Source organism: Abramis brama (assembly GCF_963993115.1).
Source record: "Abramis brama genome assembly, chromosome: 12".
Classification (NCBI taxonomy): domain Eukaryota; kingdom Metazoa; phylum Chordata; class Actinopteri; order Cypriniformes; family Leuciscidae; genus Abramis; species Abramis brama.
Window position 1 is genome coordinate 20,678,203 of NC_139974.1, and position 17,701 is coordinate 20,695,903.

The window sequence follows — 17,701 nt, forward strand, 5'->3', positions numbered from 1 at the left end:
TAATTGTTCTCATACTGTATTTTCAGATTTGGAATATATTCTCTACCCAAATGTGTCACTAATAAAGCATAATAAAATTATTTAAAGAGAAGGCTTATATTGACCTTTTAAGATTTTGTTTACATCTATCCTTATATATATATATATTAAAGGTTATACAATTACAACAACAATTAAAATTGTAACAATATTTCCAGTGCAATCTTTCTTTGTAAAAACTAAACATTTTATCATACGTAATTCAATTCATATGAGCAGAAATTGGCAACATTATAAGCTTATTTGATGTGGCAGTATTTTACAGTAATAATAATCTATAATCTATCCGATTTTTACTCATCTCAGTGTAGCAATAGTGTAGACTTAAAATTTAGTCTTTCCCCTTATTATTAGATTCACAGGGCCGGACACCAGTTATCTTGCCAAGAAGAATTTTTATTCTTATATGTCAGGAGAGAAACTTTCAGAAGATGTTACATTCATGCCAGGTCTATGCGTTCTCGTGTTTCTCTTCCCTCACATATCTTAGTTTCTCTGAGGTTGTACAGTAAGGTTGAGCTTATATACATCACTGAGCGGATTCCTTTTATGGTAACAAACTATGTTACTTAGCTTTAAAAATGGAACGTATATGTCATGCGACACATGGCACAATTCACTTCCATATTAAGAACTATCTTTGTTGCTTACATCTGCATCAGTTGGAAACATGTTACAGTACACACCCTTCTGTCTCCCTCTGTCTCTGACATATGATCTTTACATGCATCCATGCTATCTATAGTCTCTCATACACTCAAACTCATGCACATAAAACTCCATATGATAATACAACTGATTATGAATATTAATAAAGAATAATAGTACAAATACATAATATAAAATAATAAAATAATATTAAAAGATGAAATTTTAGTCTTCAAATAGAGTTTGGTAAAAGCTGTTCATTCATTCACACATAGAAACGCGATTCATATTTAAACAGTCTTTTTGCCAGCTGTAGCTACATAACAGTGCGCATCTGTGCGTTCATTCATTCATACATAGAAACGCGATTCATATTTAAACAGTCTTTTTTCCAGCTGTAGCTACATAACAGCGCGCATCTGTGCGTTCATTCATTCATACATAGAAACGCGATTCATATTTAAACAGTCTTTTTTTTCCAGCTGTAGCTACATAACAGCGCGCATCTGTGCGTTCATTCATTCAGCGTGTACAGACACTTGCGATTAGAACAAAGCATAGAACTGACCTATTCCTCAGCCGGATCCCTTTGCTCCTCAAAATGAAACTTCCAGCACTTTTGAGGTAAATTTTCCAGGATTATTATCAAGATAGTAGCCTATTATTCCTCACAGCATCGTAAAGTACATGAGTCTGAAAGTGAACTCGCATTTTCGGACGGGTTGAGAGAAAGCAGAACTCGCATCATGTTTATTTTTCTTTATTTGGCAAAAACCACAACACTTTGCTTTTATTGTGAGTATACACAAAAATAATACACACTAAACAGGATCGATTGATGTATGAAACTTGTTTGTAAAATCAAAGTCAACAGAGAATTTGGAGTCTCGTTTCAACTGATAAGGAAAAAAGCGAGCAGATCACGCCGGCGTGATTGCCGACCTCAGAGGGTTAAGGAACTGAAAACCAATAAAAGGAAAGAGAAGAGGAAAAAATGGTCAAGAGACTTATTCTCCACCACATGGGGCACAGGACAAGGCATCAGCTAAGACATTATCTACGCCTTTCACATGACGAATTTCCAAAGCATAAGGCTGTAGGAAAAGAGACCACCTAATAAGAGGCTGATTCGGATTCTGCAGAGAGTGAAGAAATGTAAGGAGGTTATGGTTCTGTGTACACCACAGTTGGCATAGTCCCACAAGACACATAAACCTCAAAATGCTGCAGGGACCAAATCAACGCTGACACCTCTTTCTCGAATAATTGGTCTGATATGAATTGAATTTCCGTGAAAAATAACTGACAGGGCGATTGATACCATTCTCATCAGCCTGCAGCAGAACAGCTCCCGCTCCAGCCTGACTAGTAATATATATATATATCATATATATTAAAGTCATACATAGGGCTATACTGCCCTCTTGTGTTCAAAATCAGGTAGGCCCATTATATATTGTATTTATATATAAATATATTAGTGATGTGACTGAGAATTTTTTCCCACTGGTTAATCGATGTGTGACACCGTGACGGGGGCTTTTAAATTGCTAACTTAAAGGGATACTCCACTTTAAATTGAAAATTCTGTCATCATATACTCACCCTCATGTTGTTTCAATCCTTTATGAATTTCTTTTTTCTGCTGAACAGAAAGGAAGATATTTAGAAGAATGTCAGTAACCACACAGTTTCTGGTCTCATTGACTTCCATAGTATACATTATTTCCTACTATGGAAGTCAATGGGATCAGAAACTGTCTGGTTACTGACATTCTTCTAAATATCTTCCTTTCTGTTCAGCAGAAGAAAGAAATTCATAAAGGATTAAAACAACATGAGGGTGAGTATATGATGACAGAATTTTCAGTTTAAAGTGGAATATCCCTTTAAAAGCAAAAGTGAAATACGGACGTCCAGTAGGAATGAACTAACAAACATTCACTCTGTTCTGCTCGTTCCCCGCTGTAGACACGTTATTGCCCGTGCAGCCGTAAGCATTTTAGTTTCATTTAAAAAATAGCGCCATTTCGGGGGTGGGATTGCTTGAATGTTTTTTTTACAAAAGCACAATGTTGTTTTATTGCGAGTGTACATAAATATAAGTAAACACACTGCAGTTTAAATGATGTCCTGTATGAACAAAGCAACGGAGTAGCCTATGTTTTTATGTTTCCACTGTTCAAACGCGCCCACGCCTCACACACACACACACACACACACACACACACACACACACACACACACACACACACACTGCCCAGATAGCAGACGGATGTGGGCCACTTCAGGCAATGATGCGGCACTGGTGGCCTACTTATGGCCCGGACCAAATGTGTCTGAGCCTGAAGTGGCCCACATGTAAAATGGCAAATATGGCCCAAATATTTTAAATCACATGTGGGCCTTTTTAGGCAAAGATGCGGCACTCATGGCAATGTGTAATCTGAATGTGAGCCTAAAGTGGCCCATATGATAAATAATGAATATGGCCCAAATATCACAAACCAAATGTGGGCCACCTTATGGCAAAAACGTGGCACAATCGACAATGACTAATCTGGATGTAAACCAAAAATGGCCCACATATGTTTCAGCAAATGTGGCCCAGTTTTCTTAAAACACATCTGGGCCAGTTTTGGCAAAGATATGGCTTAGTGAGCACTGGCTCATCTGGGTGTGAGCCAAAAGTGGCCCACATATGATGCTTCAAATGTGGCCCAGTTATCTTAAACCATATCTGGGCCAGTTTTGGCAATGATATGGCTTAGTGAGCACTGGCTCATCTGGGTGTGAGCCAAAAGTGGCCCACATTTGATGCTCCAAATGTGGCCCAGTTATCTTAAAACACATCTGGGCCAGTTTGGGCAAAGATATGGCTCAGTGAGCACTTGCTCATCTGGGTGTGAGCCAAAAGTGGCCCACATATAATGCTGCAAATGTGGCCCAGTTATTTTAAAACATATCTGGGCCAGTTTTGGCTAAGCAGTGTTTCCCACACATAAACTAATTTGTGGCGGTGCGCCACAGAATCAACACCGGCCGCCACAAATTGCGTTTCGTTATAAAAAAAAAAAATTACGCTATTTAAAACACGCAGCGTGTTCATTCAGCTGCATTTCCTTTCCCTGCTCTCCCTCCGTCTCTCTGTCACTCACACGTCTCTCTCACAAGCGATTTTTTGTCTCGCCAAAGCCTTATTTGATCGGTGAGTGATGTAGATGACTGCTGCGCTTGTGACAGGGCGCATATTACTGAAATAACGAGCAGAGAGAGAGAGAGAGAGGCCCGGTCGCGCGCGCGCACCCTCACCGTTTACAAACTATCTTGCTCTCTCTATTAATCTAAATCAATTCAGAATTGAAACGATGATAATAGATCGGAAGACCTAATGTCGCGTTCCAGGCAACCTGTAACCTACAGTCTATGCCTGTAACTCATGTTTTTCCAACCTTATACCCGTGAAAGTGCACTGGAACGGCAGTCAAACCCGTGACTTCCCACCAGTGAACTCGTACTAGATCGATGTACTCCCAGTTACGAGTTGGAAAAACACGGGTTACAGGTTGCCTGGAACGAGGCATAAGTTTCATGTGGAGCATTCGGGTATTTTTTTCCTGAATTACTGCTGGGTGTTGTGCTAAAAAAAAAAATAATAATTACGTTGCCTTATCTTCTCTGAAAAGTGATCCGCCCATTCAGCTGACATGAAAAACACTTTCAATAAACAAAACAAAACTATGATGAAATGTTTTCTGTGTTGACATGTTGCGTTGTCCTAACTGCCGGGATAATCACACAACGCGTACAAGTCCGCTAATGACACGTCCGATTCGCGAACTAATGACTCCTTTGAACCGATTCAACCAAAACAATCTTTTAGTTTACTGTCTGCGGTAAATGCAGTTGGGTTGTCGAGGTCAAAACTCTAAATAAGCTGTGAATCAAATAAACTTACTATAAATAATGTTATGTCATTTTTACTCTTGCACTGAATATTTGGATTTTAATCAACAACAATTTTTGATTAATATTTAATATAATAAAGTTCTGTGTAACAGATTATTAACGGAGATTATTAATAACACACGTAATAATTTTTTTTAACAACATTTAACAATATTTTTTGGTATGGATGGAGCAGACACTTAGGCTGGATGTGAGGCTACAGTACATGTACTTACATCTATGACGTATATGCTATTGCTAACATATGTTTTGTTAGGTAGAGTGTCTAGAAAAGTTCAAGTGTCTAGGTTCAAACTTATGAAGACTTTTTATGGTTTTGGGATGTGCAAGAAGATACTTTAGTTGCTGTTTGTGCAAAGCTTGGGGCACAATGATTTTGCCAAGTACATGCTCCTGTATCAATATATTTTGTTGATCTTGGAACAACATTCCTGTCCATAAAAATAGTCCTAACCCTAACCCTAACCCTAACCCTAAACCTACAATCAGAGGGAAATGATAATAACATTGATCTAAAAGCATGGTTGTAAGCCTAAACTTGACATAACTGCAAACTTCAAATCTAATTGGGTGAATGCTGTTCCAGGATCAACAAAGATGTACCCTACTCGGTGTAACCTTGCTTATCTTGCTAGCAGTGTCATCTAACTTCTAGAGCAGACCTGGACAAACTTCCACTGGGGCCTCAAGATGACTTAAAATTATGACAAAACTAAATCCACCAAAAATCAAGATATTTCTCATTATTTGGCTATTTTTATAACAAATGTACAGGATTTGTTGTGGAGAATATAAGGGGACATTGAAGTCAAAAAGGTTGCGATTCACTGTTCCTAGGTGTGTCAAAGTGACCCCACAAAGGGTAATATTTAACTCCCTTAAAATATTTAAATATGTAAAAAAAATGTCTATATATAAATAAACCTTACATTTTTCTTACATTTCTGGCTAAATATAATTTACATTTATACAACTGTCATCTTTATGCTATAAACAATCTTTATTAAAGATTAAAAAATTATAATACTAATTGACACTATAATTGATGAAATACAATTAAATGAAGATGACAAATCAGCAGAACCTGCTATGAGAAAATATTATTTTGATATTTTTTCTTGAATACTTTTTCAAAGCCCTGCATTTATGACAAAATGTTCCCACTTTTTTGCTGATTAGAGATAAGATCTATTATGTTTAAATATAATATTTACTGCATTTGTAGTTGTCTGTGAAGAAAAAAAAAATCTAACTGACGATTTTCCAGTTCACGGCCCTTTAAATTTAAACGTTGCCGGAATAAAGCGCGAAAAAGGCGCTCAAAACCAAAACATCAGAGGATTGTCAGGAGGACGGAGGACGCAAAAACTGCAAAAAGTCAAGGTAAGACTTGGTAGGTAAGGTAAGGTCTTTTTGTTAGCGATTGCTTCGTTATATCAAGTTGGAGTCTGCATGTTGTGTTATATAGAGTCGATGGAATAATTTATATTCGAAGTTACATTATTTTGGCAGTTCAACTCTAAGCTAGATCTACCCTTGTGAAAAAGAGTTGTTTTTTTTAACACACTTTTTGTGTGCTTAAAATAATAAAAGTATACTTTTTGAAAAGTGCACTTGCAGATAATATAATAAAATGAAAATTAAAGACCACTTATGTGTACTTAAAGGGAATACACTTTAATGACAATATTTATTAACACACTTAAGTGCACTTTTTACAAAAGCACTTTGTAATAATGTCTAATTAAGCTTAACTTAAAGAAAGTACACTTTCATCATAATATTTATAAACACACTTAAGTGCACTTTTTACGAATGCACTTTGTAATAATATCTAATTAAGTTTAACTTAAAGAAAGTACTCTTTCATCACAATATTTCTTAACACACTTAAATACACTTTTTAAAAATGCACTTTGTAATAATGTCTAATTAAGTTTTACTTAAAGAAAGTACACTTTTATCATAATATTTATAAACACACTTAAGTGCACTTTTTACGAATGCACTTTGTAATAATATCTAATTAAGTTTAACTTAAAGTAAGTACTCTTTCATCACAATATTTATAAACACACTTAAGTGCATTTTTAAAAATGCACTTTGTAATATTGTCTAATTAAGCTTAACTCAAAGAAAGTACACTTTCATAACAATATTTATAAACACACTTAAGTGCACTTTTTATAAATGCACTTTGTAATATTATCTAATTAAGTTTAATTTAAAGTAAGTACACTTTCATCACAATATTTTTTAACACACTTAAGTACACTTTTTAAAAATGCACTTTGTAATAATGTCTAATTAAGCTTAACTTAAAGAAAGTACACTTTCATCATATTTTTTATAAACACACTTAAGTGCACTTTTTACAAATGCACTTTTTAATAATGTCTAATTAAATGTTACTTAAAGAAAGAACACTTTCATGACAATATTTATAAACACACTTAAGTGCATGTTTTAAAAAATGCACTTTGTAATGTCTACTAAGTTTTACTTAAACATACATTTTAAATAATTATGATTTATAGTGTTTTAAATTTATTAAAGTTAAAGTTATAAGTTATTAAAGGAAATTTATTTTGATGTATTGACTAATATATACTAAATAAAATAACAGTTTTAATGGAAAACATGGAAAATAATTGATTTTAATTCCAACTCAAGTGTGTTGTCCAAAATTAATTTGTTAATGTATTTTAAATGTGTTTTGTCTATAATATATACTGTGTGCATTATGCAGTTGAAATGTATTTTCCCAATACATCTGCTTATACAGTATAATCCAGTACAACTTATTGTTGACATTTTTATCACCAGCCCTTGCTCTATGATCTCAACTAGTGTCAGCTTTCTACATAATATTTGAAAATAAAATGTAATATATGAGAGGAGCCTAATAGTATGTGTTGTAGCTACTTTACATCTGTGAACATAATACTTTCAATATCATTATGTTGTTCTAAGCAGGGTTCGTCCCACATAGCAAACAGACTTGGCCCAAATGTGGCCTCACAATGGCACTGCTGGCGTGTTGCCGGCACTGGCATGCATCATGTCAGCCAACTGTGGGCCAAGTGTGGCAATGATGGCACTGCATGTCGGCAGACAACATTTGGGCTGATTGTGCATGGGAGTTGTGTGGCCCAGATCTATATATATATATATATATATATATATATATATATATATATATATTCAATACTGTGCAGTGAACTATTGTTTATTTGTGTGCAATCTCCACGGTAACAGCAGCTTTCTGGTTGGTGGATGAGGTTCACGTGATGCGTCATTTGAAATTCCTCCCGCTGAAGGGTGAAGAAGACGTCTGACAACCGAACTGCTGTTCAGGTAAATGAAGCTATTTTGTGCACGAGTCACGACCTAACAACATTAGATACATACAGCAATAAATACAGCAGATATGCAACCACATTCTCTTTTGCACTCATGCCGAAACAGATCAAGCCTGCGATGTGTTCACTCCTCTCTTATTTGTTTTGTATTTTTATTTAACCTTAACCTCGATTAAAAATCGACCGTCGCAGGTACGAAGGTTATTTTGGCAGGTTTTGTAATGGCAATCTTTTAAAAATAGAAGAATCGCTTTTTTGGAGCTTTTTTAAATACCTGAATTCAAACACGGATGTCACTTTGTTCTTTATTGAAGTGAACTTTTGCCTGATATGGTAACGTTAGCTGATTCACTGCCCTGAACTTGAGAACGCGAGTAAGTTACAGACTGACGCGACCGGGGTGCGATAGACCGGCCTACGGGTCATTCAATAGTGCCACATTATAAGCAATCATTTCCTGTATAAAATTTAACCGAAGCAATCTTATTTTAATTTGTTACCTACATTTATTTATAGTAGGTGGATGAATATTTGTATACAGTGAGGAAAATAAGTATTTAAACACCCTGCTATTTTGCAAGTTCTCCCACTTAGAAATCATGGAGGGGTCTGAAATTGTCATCGTAGGTGCATGTCCACTGTGAGAGACATAATCTAAAAAAAAAAAATATCCAGAAATCACAATGTATGATTTTTTAAATATTTATTTGTATGATACAGCTGCAAATAAGTATTTGAACACCTGAGAAAATCAATGTTAATATTTGGTACAGTAGCCTTTGTTTGCAATTACAGAGGTCAAACGTTTCCTGTAGTTTTTCACCAGGTTTGCACACACTGCAGGAGGGATTTTGGCCCACTTCTCCACACAGATCTTCTCTAGATCAGTCAGGTTTCTGGGCTGTCGCTGAGAAACACGGCGTTTGAGCTCCCTCCAAAGATTCTCTATTGGGTTTAGGTCTGGAGACTGGCTAGGCCACGCCAGAACCTTGATATGCTTCTTACAGAGCCACTCCTTGGTTATCCTGGCTGTTTGCTTCGGGTCACTGTCATGTTGGAAGACCCAGCCTCGACCCATCTTCAATTCTCTAACTGAGGGAAGGAGGTTGTTCCCAAAATCTCGCAATACATGGTCCCGGTCATCCTCTCCTTAATACAGTGCAGTCGCCCTGTCCCATGTGCAGAAAAACACCCCCAAAGCATGATGCTACCACCCCCATGCTTCACAGTAGGGATGGTGTTCTTGGGATGGTACTCATCATTCTTCTCCACTCAACACGTTTAGTGGAATTATGACCAAAAAGTTCTATTTTGGTCTCATCTGACCACATGACTTTCTCCCATGACTCCTCTGGATCATCCAAATGGTCATTGGCAAACTTAAGACGGGCCTTGACATGTGCTGGTTTAAGCAGGGGAACCTTCCGTGCCATGCATGATTTCAAACCATGACGTCTTAGTGTATTACCAACAGTAACCTTGGAAACGGTGGTCCCAGCTCTTTTCAGGTCATTGACCAGCTCCTCCCGTGTAGTTCTGGGCTGATTTCTCACCTTTCTTAGGATCATTGAGACCCCACGAGGTGAGATCTTGCATGAAGCCCCAGTCCGAGGGAGATTGACAGTCATGTTTAGCTTCTTCCATTTTCTAATGATTGCTCCAACAGTGGACCTTTTTTCACCAAGCTGCTTGGCAATTTCCCCGTAGCCCTTTCCAGCCTTGTGGAGGTGTACAATTTTGTCTCTAGTGTCTTTGGACAGCTCTTTGGTCTTGGCCATGTTAGTAGTTGGATTCTTACTGATTGTATGGGGTGGACAGGTGTCTTTATGCAGCTAACGACCTCAAACAGGTGCATCTAATTTGGGATAATAAATGGAGTGGAGGTGGACATTTTAAAGGCAGACTAACAGGTCTTTGAGGTTCAGAATTCTAGCTGATAGACAGGTGTTCAAATACTTATTTGCAGCTGTATCATACAAATAAATAGTTAAAAAATCATATATTGTGATTTCTGGATTTTTTTTTTAGATTATGTCTCTCACAGTGGACATGCACCTACGATGACAATTTCAGACCCTTCCATGATTTCCAAGTGGGAGAACTTGCAAAATAGCAGGGTGTTCAAATACTTATTTTCCTCACTGTATGCATTTATTAATTTAGTATTTTGTCTTTCAGCTGCTGTGAGGAAAAAATCGTCTGACACATGCCACTGATCAGGAGATAGAAGCAACAATACAAAAATGGCTTCAGCCATTGATAGAGATGGAGGAAGGAGACCCAGACAGCAACATAGTATCAGCCCAGATCTGGCCCAAATCTGGTTCATGTGGATTTCACACGGTCCAGATGTGGGCCGGATCTGGGCCGACACTATGTTAGATGTGGGCCGGATCTGGGCCGACACTTGCTGTCTGGGAAGAGCGCTTGAGGAGAAAACGGGCTGCGCAGAGCTGTACTTTACTTCCTGAGGACAGTCCTAAATAGCATCACTTTCTCCCTCACACATACAAACATTCTTATGTGCAAATTTGTTTTAAGTATTTTTTTTTATTTGCTCTATGTTTGTTGAGAGTAAAATTACATTATAATATGTTTAAATTTCAGTGCTAGATTCATTAATAGATTCATTTAGTTAGAATTGAAAAATGTTGTACATAGTTGGCTGTTCAGGCAACTAAAAATAGTGTTCACAAATTCTAGCTGTTTTTCTTTCTCTTTTTTTTTTTTTAGCTTGTGCATTACTACAATAAGTAAACTACTGTTTAAGACAGACCAGAACATTTTGAAATTAAATGCACTTTGAGGTGGTAATAAGATGTTAAGCTTTGATTGTACTAAAAAAAATAGAAAATAATAATTTATTATTATTGGCTTGTGCCTATTGTTAAATAAACTATTTTTGAGAATTGAATTTTATTGTGCCTTATTTGTTCACATGGTTTGGGTAAGATTAGGCTGGGTTATGGCTCAGTTTTGGGGTTTCTGGTTAAAGGGTGGTGTCGATATGGTTAACGTATGGCTGAGAATTGGTACCAATAATAAAACCTGTATTGGCCCAGTTCAGGGCCAGTTAAAGGTGACTAACTGGCTGAGATTCGGGCCAGTTATGGCCCATGTGTGAACCTTGTCTTTAATCCAGTTCTGGGCCACTTCAGGGCCGTCATTCTTTGCGGTACTTGGGCCAAGTGATTGTGTGGCCCGGAGCTGGGCCACACAATCAGATTATTGGCCACGCAGCGGCAACAGTTGAACTATTTTAAACTTTGACCGCGGCGTGCGCGCGAGCTCGCTGAGCTCCGCTTTGGTCCGAGTTGCGCGGCGCAAGCCATTTAAATATATCGGTTTCATTTCATAGCGCAGCGCGATCCGCGTCCTATCTGAAAGGGCCATTAGTGACTGAGAGTACTTGGTGTGATAATGTAATGTAAGTATTGCATGTCCGTTATGTCACGTTCATTTGTGGAATATGCAGTGAACATTTAGCCTGGCAAGCCAGACCTACATCAAGATGTTAGGTCTGGAAACTCACCATAGACGCGGTTTAATCCGAGGGGCGGGATAAACGGCTGTCTTTCAAATTCCCTCTGCACGCAATAGGACAGCGCTTAAACCAACCAGAGCGTTTTCCCAACAGCGGAGCTTAGTTGATAGATTCAACTTTTGCCATATCTGGCCGGCAAAACGACGAACACATCTTCCTTTTTTTAAGAATGACTTAAGTGCCGTTCTTTGCTCTTTTCTCAAAGAAAAACTTAACTCCAAGTCCTCCAGAGTCGCGGCCAAAGCCGATTCGAAAGACCGTTGTTCTCCATCAGCAGCCGTCATTCTTTGTTTTCAAGTGGCAGCCGTCGCAACTCTGTCGTCATATGTTAAGCCCGCCCCCGCCTACTCTATACACGACGTGATTGGCCTGACCCAATTTAGGTTTTTGCAGCTAGAAGGTCTATTGAGAGTTGCTAGACCCACCTGGCTGCGAAATACATTTTGCTGCCGCTAGGGTGCGTCTAGATTTCTAGGCTAGTGAACATTGCCAAAATTACAGAACTGTAACGTGCAAATTAACCTGCAAACGTTAGCCCAGTGCATAACAACAGTCGTTGATTGCTGAACTGAAATCAGTCAGTGTCATAAGTTAGTACTGTAAGGTTTAGGATGGCCCTATGCAATATTTACACTGCTCTATTCCAGTAAATGTATTAGCTAACGTTATGTCTTGGCCCAATACATCTTGGCAATGAAATACATTTATCAGGCAGGTGCCTGTGCACTCAGATATTGTTCAAACCTTGTCTATATCAAGAATGTGTCCCAAAACGGGAAGGCCTGTCAAATATTTCTGTTCAAATCTTCAAGTCTTCATATTTGAAATTAATTCAGTTTTACAGCCTATAAATCATATTATCTGGTAAGCACTATTTGGACATTAATATAATGAAAAGTATATTATTCATATGGCTATATACTTAGTGATACATTTTGAAGAATGATTGGCTTAAATATTAGGGCTGCACAATATATCGAAATATTGCAAATGTATATATTACAATATGCATAATTGCATATCGCAACAGCTATAACTGGGGTCATGAACAAAAGACAAAGAAAATCACTCACTGCTTTTGGCTGAATAGGCTAACTTTTGTAGCTTTAATAAGAATCAGTATATTTAATTCATGCAGTGAAAACTAAGCAGTGTTTATTTTTACATTTGATTAATCAGTTTCTGTTGTTAAATAAACCTAATGTAGGATAACCTGAACCCCTAAACCCCAGTGATGTTAAAATAACACTTCTTATGCTGATGTTCACTGTCTTGAAGTTGTAGGGATATTTTCTTATCACAAAAAGAATGTGAAACACGTATGTGTAGATTATATCATTTTAAAGACATTTTATAGATAATTTAAGTTAATATGACACACTTTAAGCATTATCGTATCGCATATCGAATATTGCATTATTTAATGAGTTATCGCATATCTCATTTTTCTTCAATATCGTGCAGCCCTCTGCTATTATGAAACATTTGGCTGTTTATCTCTTTTGATGTGATAAAAACACTAAATAATAATTTTAACTATGTATTGGTATGTAATTTACGGTAGTGTAAGGTGCTGGAAAAAGCTTTAAAATGGACCTGGAAAGTGCTTGAAAAGTGCTTGAATTTGACCTTGGAAAAAGTGTACGAACCCTGTCTAAGTCAATTAAACACACATTTAATTGTATTAATTGCGAGCAAAAGTTAAACAAATGTAAACAAAATGAATTTGCATTTAAATTCAGTTAAAATACATTTAAGTTTAATCACACTACACTACATTGAACAAAAAAAAGACTGACTTTTAGTTAGGTTAATGAAAGTTTTGTGAACTTACAGAGTTTAACAACACAATGAGTTAGATCAACTTCAACTTAAACAGAAAAGCTGAAATAACATTTAACCATGCATGATATATGAATATGTTGTTTAATGCGCATGCACGAGAAATACTACGTCATTATGACGCACTACTTCACTAGAGTTTGAAAAATGTGCTATGTTTTGCGATCCGTTTGCGATCGTTTGCGATGCGTGATGATACTGAAGCTAGCCAAACAAGAGAACAAAAGGAGCAACACGTTTGGATGTTTGTTTGCAGATGAGAAGTTATGCTGCAAATAATCAGTCAAGTAAGTATATCTTGATGCTTTCTTTAGTTAATTTTTTTTTTCACCGTAACATGTCAGTTGCTGAGTGCATTTTAATCGCAGATATTATAAACTCAATAGACTCGGGAGGTGAATTGATCATGTTTTCAATAATTTATATATGATTGCATTCTAATAATGTCTTACATTGTAATGTGAGGAAGGCGTGTGTGGTCGTGTTCGAGGAATTTGGTTGCTGATTTATTTATTTATTTTTTAAACTAAACCGACTTTTTAAATTATTTTAAACAAGCTACTAAAAATTAGCTGAATGCTGATCCAATATTGTAACACTCGAAGACGTTTATATACATTTAATACAAATAATCAATCTTATAACCACCATAAATATTTAATATATTACCCACCTCTAGAAAAAATGCTTGTAATGTGTTCAATTTAATTTTGTATTTAAAGAGTTGTTCAATTACTATTTGTTTTGGAATATGTAATATTTTTGTTTATCTGGATTTAAACATTCATTTTGCAGGATCAGTTCATATTTGTTATTGGAGATACATTGCAAGCGGTGTGGAATCACAGACCTGTATTGATGAGGTGATGTTACAAGATTTATAATGACAGCACATCCTGATCAAGCTAAAACACTACTTTCAAGTCACTAACTATCCCTATAGCTTTTAAATGCTTTGAATCTTTTGCATGTGCAAGTAATAAATTCCCACCTGTGCATTTACACATGCCCCTATAATCATCATATATTTTATAGGTAACAAACCAAAGGAAGAAGGCTTGCAGCATTGCTGTGTCAACCGTAGTAAATACAGGAACAGGAACATCCTCCATGAAGATAGCTATGTGGGGCAAGCTTAAAATGTAAGAATACCTTTCATAATTTGCATTGGTTCTGGGTTTGCATGGGTCATATATCTATATTTGTGTAATTGATAAAGTTATGCTTAATTCCCTGTAAAGTAGCAATAAAAAGGTTCTCTATTTTTAATCACTTTAAGCCCAGTGTCAGTAAAGATGGCGTAGTCAGTGGAATCCTGGTGTTTGTGGGAAATAGAAGGAACCTTGCCCAGCTTTCTACTACGATGTGGCCCTGGTGACTGAGGTAATCAATCACATCACACATTCATCAACAGTTAACAGTCAAAAGTTTACATACACCTTGCAGAATAAACTGCTTCATCAGGGTAGTACTAAATAAAAAATAAAACGTATACATTTTTGTGATCTCTATTATTGCTAAAATTGTTAACATTTTGCAGATACTGCAAGGTGTATATCAACTTTGAAGCGCAACTGTATATCTATCTCTTTCATTCATTTGAACCAAATATAATAATGGACTGGATCTGTATTATAAACAAATTTTCTGTTTTTTTTTTTTTTTTGTGTTTGTTTTTTTCCTCAAGGCATTTTTTCTGACTTTCCTGCATCTTTGAAACATTTCAATTCACATATACTCTGGAGAGCATCTGGGACATTGACAAACAGCACTTTCCAACAACTTAAAAAATTGGGTGACAAATAGTTTTGGCTTTTGTGCTTTTGGAGTTCTTCAGTTTTTTGGGGTTTTTTTAGACAAACTTAGATTCACTGTAATGCTGGAGTAAGCATTTGGTCCTGTTTAATGTTGGTGCTGGTAAAGGTTGAAAGGGATACTCCACTTTAAAATGAAAATTCTGTCATCATATACTCACCCTCATGTTGTTTCAAACCTCTGCTGAACAGAAAGAAAGATATTTAGAATGTTAGTAACCAGACAGATTTTGGTACCATTGACTTCCATAGTAGGAAAAAAAAATCAATGGTCAATGGTACCAAAAACTGTCTGGTTACTAACATTCTTCTAAATATCTTTATTTCTGTTCAGCAGAAGAAAGAAATTCATACAGGTTTGAAACAACATGAGGGTGAGTATATGATGACAGAATTTTCATTTTAAAGTGGAGTATCCCTTTAAGAGATAAATAACCAAAGGTCTCTTTCCAAAACTGTTTGTGTTTATGTATAGTGTTTCTTGGGGTTTTCTTGTGCATCAACAGAAAGGTTTTTATGTATTTCTTTTAGAGATTATTTTGTCAGTAAATTTAGAGGGGTTTACATTTTTGTTTTTGTTGATTGTAACATTGCATTTAAGTGTATTGTTAACTGACATTAAAGTATATTTTAAATCACATTAATTGCGTCATTATATTGTGTAGTGCACTTTAACTATATTTTGAAGATATTAGAAGCAATTATGAAAGTAGATATAAAGTTGTATTAAAGTACCAATTAAGTTGTTCCAAAAAATCACTCTTAATGGCAACTTTTTGCATTTTATTTCAACTTAATATGTGATATATTTGAAATTAATTGCACTTAATGTGCATTCAGTGTGTCGAAAAAATTGCATTTAATTCACACTTAAGTGTATTGTTAACTGACATTAAAGTATATTTTAAATCAGATTAATTGCGTGTCATTATATTGTGTAGTGCACTTTAAGTATATTTTAAAAACACTAGAAGCAATTATGAAAGTAGATATAAAGTTGTAATAAAGTAACAATTAAGTTGTTCCAAAAAATCACTCTTAATGGCAACTTATTACATTTTATTTCAACTTAATATGTGATATATTTGAAATTAATTGCACTTAAAGGGTCACTCCACCCATTTGCATTAAGCTTTGCATTGTTAGAAACCCAGTCATACTATTGAATGGTCGTGCAACACTCTCTCATTTTTCCCTGAGATGGGAGAAATCCGTTATTTACCTCTTACACTTCCTCCTACAATGACGCAAAAATCGTCATTTTGCGTCATTGTAGGAGGAAGTGTAAGAGGGGGGGATTTCTGTTAAGACTACAACACTCGTTCCTCATCTTTCCCAGGGGGCGGGAACCGCTCACGCTACAGACCTATTACAGATCAGTGGGTGGGACTTTACTCTCTGAAACTGAAAGCAATATCCTCCATCTTGTTTGAAGCTAAGCTAACAGGCGCTGTGGAGACAGATGTAAAGTTATGACAATAGTGGAGGAGAGTGCTCAATATGATATAGAAGAAGAGGATTTCGGAAGTCTGATGCTTGAATCAGGTGTTTGTGGCTACCTTTACAAGCCGCATTATAGCGAAGAGCAGCCGAGGCAGAAGACCTGCCTGCCGCGGACGAGGAGCCCGGACTGGCTCGAGTTAGGGCGGACTGGTGGCGCCGGTGATCTCACTATGCAACTACGAACCGCTACGAACACAGAGATAGAGTCCGTCTGCAGCAAAGAATTTCAACGACGACAATTTCTCCTGGACGAAATCTCTGAATCAGACGAGGACACGGACGTTTGTGTTGTGAATATCCTAGTTCTCTTACGAGAGTCCTCTCGTACTGCGTTTTTTGTAAAAACGCTACGGGAAAAGTCTCTTTTCACGAAATACTGAAGCAAAAAATTATCCTTAATTTTCCATATATGTAAAGCGCGTTGCAGCAGTACACAGCTATGGCGAGACAGCTTGCTCGCTCATTGGCTGTTCTGCGGCAACTGCATAAGCCTATCGAGCGAGGCCTGAAGTGACATCAGGCCAATGAGGGCGCTTCGCGCCCTCCTTGCCACTTCCCACCGAGACGGGTGTGGCTAACCTCTATAAAAGGAGCTCGAAAAGGCTGATTCACTTGATTTTTCATCTCTTCAGCGAAGCTCACGCATCGCTGGATCACGAGGAAGCACGCGTCGTCTGATGCAAGCACTTCAGCGGGACGAGCCCTCGAAGCCGCTGGCCAACGCCGCCTTCTACCGCCGTACCTGCTGCGCTTTCCGACGCCATATCCTTTCCATTCTTTGTTCTTGTGTGTGTGTGTGTGTGTGTTCGCTTTGCAACACTCACCCCTAAAAGAGCTGCGTCTTTTTCAAGATGCCTTCTCATGCAGCGCTCGCGCTCGCTGACGGCGAAACGCCTTCACTCCGAGCCAATTGCCTACGGTGACTCTGAGGACTCGCCGGGCATCCTTTCCGAGGCTGCCCTTCCTGGAAGTGGATGGCG

General features: G+C 37.1%; 1 long non-coding RNA gene across 1 annotated transcript; it reads left to right on the top strand.

Moving 5' to 3' along the window:
- Nucleotides 1-14,309: 14,309 nt before the first annotated feature.
- On the top strand, nt 14,310-15,253 carry LOC311093764. The gene is made up of 3 exons (XR_014608483.1): nt 14,310-14,546; nt 14,684-14,787; nt 15,092-15,253. It is a non-coding gene; the product is annotated as an uncharacterized lncRNA (long non-coding RNA).
- Nucleotides 15,254-17,701: the final 2,448 nt, after the last annotated feature.